We start from the raw sequence: 6,160 nt of genomic DNA on the forward strand, positions 1-6,160 counted from the left end.
CGCGGATTTGCGCGCGCAGCCTTCAATGTTTGTATACAAGAAACCCACGAGTAGGTTAAAGGATAATGTATATATTAAGGGGTATTGTGTATTGTTTTTACCCCACAAATAAAAATGCGCTCATAATTTCCACAATAGCATGACTCTTAAACCAAAATAATGTATTTCATCCAAACTTAAAATTGCATGCTTAAAGCAGCAGTAGGGAGTTTTGGTCATAACCTAGTAAACAAATTGCATAAAAGGCAGGCAAAAACGCTAACAAACACAAACAAAAGCACAGTTAGCACCATCAAAAGCGTGTGTGTTTTGGCGTCGTCACTATGAAAGCTTTTATTGCATTTTCACGGTGTGGTCTAAAACTAAACCAGAGAACTACAGTGCTTAAAGGCTGAAGGCTGATTCATGCTTCCTTACGTAAGCGTAAGCGCAAGAGGCCGCGCAAGCCCCTTGCGCGACCCTTGCGCGACTTCTTACGTCTTGCGTGCGTCGGCCCCTTTTTCTAGACTTGCGTCATTTTTTACGTAAGCCCTTACGCGAGCCTCGCAGCCTGCATTCTATCAACGAATGATACGAGATGAGGTTACTAAAATATTCTGCATGTCTACTCAGTTTTACAGTGCTTCCCAAGTAAAGGTTTGAAAATAACTTCAAGCTTCAGACTTTCTGTTAGGGAACCTGTTATCTATCTGCAGAGCAAATGTCAGGCTCATACAAAAACATTAACGTGAATTACTTGATGCTAATACCTAGCGCGGTGTCTATAGGATTTTCCATATACGTTAGCATTAAGCTAACGTATTTTCTACCACAGTAAAACATGCAATACTATGTGATTGTTTTTAGAAAACGAATGTTACGTGATGAGATTACTCAAATGTAGTCTGCATGTCTGCTCAGTTCACAGCTTCCTATCCGCCAAGCAAATGGCAGGCTCATGACAACACGCGCAACCTTTGGGAGCATGAACTGCACTGAGTAAATTTTGCGCAACCATTAACCCCAACGCTGAAGCAAGCAGCCGCCTTTAGCCGGGGTGTCTAGTAAAAAACGTGTTTGTGCTTATCGGTCATTTATCAAAATTAATTTGAAACCGATACCAAAATGAGTTGCCATAAAAACATACCGCAAAAAGTGGCAACTGTTGCACACTCTTAACGGAGTTCCTTTTCTATTATCCAGAAAGATGAAGCAAACTATCAAGGTGCACAAAAGAAGGAATATCACCACCTGCAAACTTCCCTTCTTTCAAAAGTACAATATTGATCAGGGTCTTAACACATTTGTATAATTTGGCCAGCAAAAACAAAAAAACGGACCTTTAGGGACAAGTTTCGTAGCGCTTGACACAATTTTTTGTTGTTGTGGAGGACTTAAAATGATGTGGATTTCAGGAAGACTTCAAATTAACCTAAATAAATGAACTGTTCATATCTTTGCACACTGCTTTTTTCCGCAAAATGCATTACAAATAATGACTAGAACACACAACACTTCCTGAAAGTTCTTTATTGTATTGCAAAATATTTCTTTATAGGTCACACACACACACACACACACACAATTGCCTGAACTCCACAATCCAGGACATCACAAGACAGACCTGAGAAGAAACAAATATGTGTTATTCATCTTTAATGTCCACCTCCAGTACTGGATCATTAGCCAGAGTCATTAAACATTCACTCTTCGTTGAGGTGCAAGCTGTTACCCTACGGTGCCAGTCAGGAGAACAATATATGTAATAACTAAGTCATCTTGTTGACATTTTAATATTAATATCATTTCGTTTTAATATTAGAAGGCAATTCAAAACACAGCTCTTTAATTTAGATCTGTTTACCAATGTGATCATGACCCAAGTTCTATAAGAATGACAGAAAACAATCTATGCACGTTTCAGCCATTCATTTGCTTCGAGAGAGTAAATGATCAAATCAGTTGTCTGAGGTTTCTATAACCCTGCTATGGAGGAGACACAGCAGGGCCTCAAACCACCTCAGGTTTCTCTAGCAGACTTTACAGGAAAGAACAGAGCCACTACAGGCAAGGCCTCGCTGAACAGCCTGCAGCAAACCAACACTTGGATTAGTGAGAAGTGAAAGTTGTTTTTACGTTTGCTTATTGATTCCCATACTGGCGTGGCATCTTCATGTCTTCTTTGGGATTCAGCCATCTACAAAAAGCACAGTTTTGTTCAGATTAATAACAACTCAAGGCACTAAAGAATAAAAATGCATGGATGTAAACCCAAATCTCAGCATTATGCTGGCTTAATATAGATGAACTGTCTGAGGTTTCTATAACCTTGCTATGGAGGAGACACAGCAGGGCCTCAAACCACCTCAGGTTTCTCTAGCAGACTTTACAGGAAAGAACAGAGCCACTACAGGCAAGGCCTCGCTGAACAGCCTGCAGCAAACCTACAGGATCATATTTGTATGCAACAGACACTTAAGTTGTTCTCACCTGTTCTACTCCACTATTGTCTCCTTCACGTCTTGCCTGCCCCTCCAGTGGTCACAGGATAATGATTCTGTATCCTGGTGCACGAGCCAAGGTTTATATCAGCCTGTTGGAGATGAGCTGCAATCACAGACGTCCACCTAGGAGTTCAGCCACCTACAAAAGGCAAATTTTTGTTTGGATTAAAAAATAGTTTGGGCACCAAATACAAATCAACCAAAACATGCATTTTCACAAAACCATCCAAATCTCAGCATTATGCTGGCCTAATATAGATGCACTGTCTGAGGTTTCTATAACCTTGCTATGGAGGAGGCAGAGCAGGGCCTCAAACCACCTCAGGTTTCTCTAGCAGACTTTACAGGAAAGAACAGAGCCACTACAGGCAAGGCCTCGCTGAACAGCCTGCAGTAAAGCAACACTTGGATTAGTGAGAAGTGAAAGTTGTCTTTACGTTTGCTTATTGATTCCCATACTGGCGTGGCCTCTTCATGTCTTCTTTGGGATTCAGCCATCTACAAAAAGCACAGTTTTGTTCAGATTAATAACAACTCAAGGCACTAAAGAATAAAAATGCATGGATGTAAACCCAAATCTCAGCATTATGCTGGCTTAATATAGATGAACTGTCTGAGGTTTCTATAACCTTGCTATGGAGGAGACACAGCAGGGCCTCAAACCACCTCAGGTTTCTCTAGCAGACTTTACAGGAAAGAACAGAGCCACTACAGGCAAGGCCTCGCTGAACAGCCTGCAGCAAACCTACAGGATCATATTTGTATGCAACAGACACTTAAGTTGTTCTCACCTGTTCTACTCCACTATTGTCTCCTTCACGTCTTGCCTGCCCCTCCAGTGGTCACAGGATAATGATTCTGTATCCTGGTGCACGAGCCAAGGTTTATATCAGCCTGTTGGAGATGAGCTGCAATCACAGACGTCCACCTAGGAGTTCAGCCACCTACAAAAGGCAAATTTTTGTTTGGATTAAAAAATAGTTTGGGCACCAAATACAAATCAACCAAAACATGCATTTTCACAAAACCATCCAAATCTCAGCATTATGCTGGCCTAATATAGATGCACTGTCTGAGGTTTCTATAACCTTGCTATGGAGGAGGCAGAGCAGGGCCTCAAACCACCTCAGGTTTCTCTAGCAGACTTTACAGGAAAGAACAGAGCCACTACAGGCAAGGCCTCGCTGAACAGCCTGCAGTAAAGCAACACTTGGATTAGTGAGAAGTGAAAGTTGTCTTTACGTTTGCTTATTGATTCCCATACTGGCGTGGCCTCTTCATGTCTTCTTTGGGATTCAGCCATCTACAAAAAGCACAGTTTTGTTCAGATTAATAACAACTCAAGGCACTAAAGAATAAAAATGCATGGATGTAAACCCAAATCTCAGCATTATGCTGGCTTAATATAGATGAACTGTCTGAGGTTTCTATAACCTTGCTATGGAGGAGACAGAGCAGGGCCTCAAACCACCTCAGGTTTCTCTAGCAGACTTTACAGGAAAGAACAGAGCCACTACAGGCAAGGCCTCGCTGAACAGCCTGCAGCAAACCAACACTTGGATTAGTGAGAAGTGAAAGTTGTCTTTACGTTTGCTTATTGATTCCCATACTGGCGTGGCATCTTCATGTCTTCTTTGGGATTCAGCCATCTACAAAAAGCACAGTTTTGTTCAGATTAATAACAACTCAAGGCACTAAAGAATAAAAATGCATGGATGTTAACCCAAATCTCACCATTATGCTGGCCTAATATAGATGAACTGTCCGAGGTTTCTATAACCTTGCTATGGAGGAGACAGAGCAGGGGTGTCAAACCACCCTCAGGTTTCTCTAGCAGACTTTACAGGAAAGAACAGAGCCACTACAGGCAAGGCCTCGCTGAACAGCCTGCAGTAAACCAACAGGATCATATTTGTATGCTTAAGTTGGACACTTAAGTTGTCCTCACCTGTTCCACTCCACTGTTGTCTCCTTTACGTCTTGCCTGCCCCTCCAGTGGTCACAGGATAATGATTCTGTATCCTGGTAGTGCACGTGCCAAGGTTTATATCAGCCTGGTGGTGATCAGCTGCAATCACAGACGTCCACCTAGGAGTTCAGCCACCTACAAAAGGCAAATTTTTGTTTAGATGAATAAATAGTTTGGGCACCAAATTGAAATGCACATCAACCAAAATATGCATTTTCACAAAACCATCCAAATCTTAGCATTGTGCTGGCCTAAAATAGATGAACTGTCCGAGGTTTCTATAACCTTGCTATGGAGGAGACACAGCAGGGCCTCAAACCATCTCAGGTTTCTCTAGCAGACTTTACAGGAAAGAACAGAGCCACTACAGGCAAGGCCTCGCTGAACAGCCTGCAGTAAAGCAACACTTGGATTAGTGAGAAGTGAAAGTTGTCTTTACGTTTGCTTATCGATTCCCATACTGGCATGGCCTCTTCATGTCTTCTTTGGAATTCAGTCGCTGTTGACGATTGATTTTGGATCCTGTTGCTGTGCATGTCCTTCGAGGAATTCAGCCATCTACAAAAAAACACAGTTTTGTTCCGATTAATATACTCAATGCACTCAAGAATAAATAAGCCTGCAAGTTAAACCAACTTATCATCTGAATCTCAGCATTAGGCTGGCATACAATTGATGGTTGTGAATTGATTGTCTGAGGTTTCTATAACCTTGCTATGGAGGGGACACAGCAGGGCCTCAAACCACCTCAGGTTACTCTAGCAGACTTTACAGGAAAGAACAGAGCCACTACAGGCAAGGCCTCGCTGAACAGCCTGCAGGTTACTATGGTGGGCAAGCAACGTTAACTTTGCTTCACAAAACTATTTGAATGTTGTCTACATCAGGTCTACATAGTACTTCCGTAAAACGAGCCATCGTGTCACCAAGTTCCCCACTTTAGCGACACTTCAACTGAAGTCCACTTACAAAAGGTTAGTTGCCCAAATTACTCCTTAAATGTATAAGAAGTATTTATAGCTTAACTGTGTGGACCACAGTGATTTCAAATTTGTAATTAAACATACCTGTTCTGTTCACCATATCGACCACTTCTCCACGTGGGACGGCCCATTTCCTATTCAGTCAACGTTGCTGCCTGATAGTCATCGAGAAGTTGACTCAACCAGCTCCAAATGTTACTGACACGGCATAACTCAAAAACATTCTCCCACGAATCCGTCTAAAGCCTGACATCGTGTTAATTTATTTTCCTCAGTTTTCCTTCGTGTACTGCACAACCTGCTGTTGGGTGCCGCAACGAACTGAAAAAACACACGCTGAGGTTCGACGCATGCTCAGTTTTGCCAATTTCTTCTAGCGAGAGCCAATCGTCTTTTAGTTGGCTACTGCCATCTACTGTACTGAAGTGTAAACAGGGTCATGTTTCTGGTCCTCATTTGTGGCCGAAGTGTGTAATTTACTGATCCTAAAGACGAACTATTATGCATTTTTGACATGTTTGTGCTGTTGAAGTTGAATTGGAAGTCATTTGTGTCTTCAATACGCTACTAAAAGTTGACAGCACCAACGAGAATACATGTGAATTGCCTGAGGTAGATGGGAGATGACTTGAGATATCTTTCCTTAAGAACATCTCGCAAAGTGATTTCCATACGTCTATTCGTCTTATCGAGGCTTGCCTATGTAATATGCACAACAAAGGCCA

The 6,160-nt window shown here is 42.1% G+C and overlaps 1 long non-coding RNA gene across 1 annotated transcript; it reads right to left on the reverse strand.

The window, feature by feature from the left end:
- Positions 1–1,545: 1,545 nt before the first annotated feature.
- Positions 1,546–5,737, reverse strand: LOC308381789. Its single transcript, XR_013969033.1, has 10 exons — positions 5,520–5,737; positions 4,892–5,010; positions 4,432–4,587; positions 4,072–4,132; positions 3,726–3,786; positions 3,275–3,427; positions 2,921–2,981; positions 2,470–2,622; positions 2,116–2,176; positions 1,546–1,603 (listed from the first exon to the last, which is right to left on the reverse strand). It is a non-coding gene; the product is annotated as an uncharacterized lncRNA (long non-coding RNA).
- Positions 5,738–6,160: the final 423 nt, after the last annotated feature.

The sequence above is a fragment of the Sprattus sprattus genome, assembly GCF_963457725.1.
Source record: "Sprattus sprattus genome assembly, chromosome: 20".
Classification (NCBI taxonomy): Eukaryota; Metazoa; Chordata; class Actinopteri; order Clupeiformes; family Clupeidae; genus Sprattus; species Sprattus sprattus.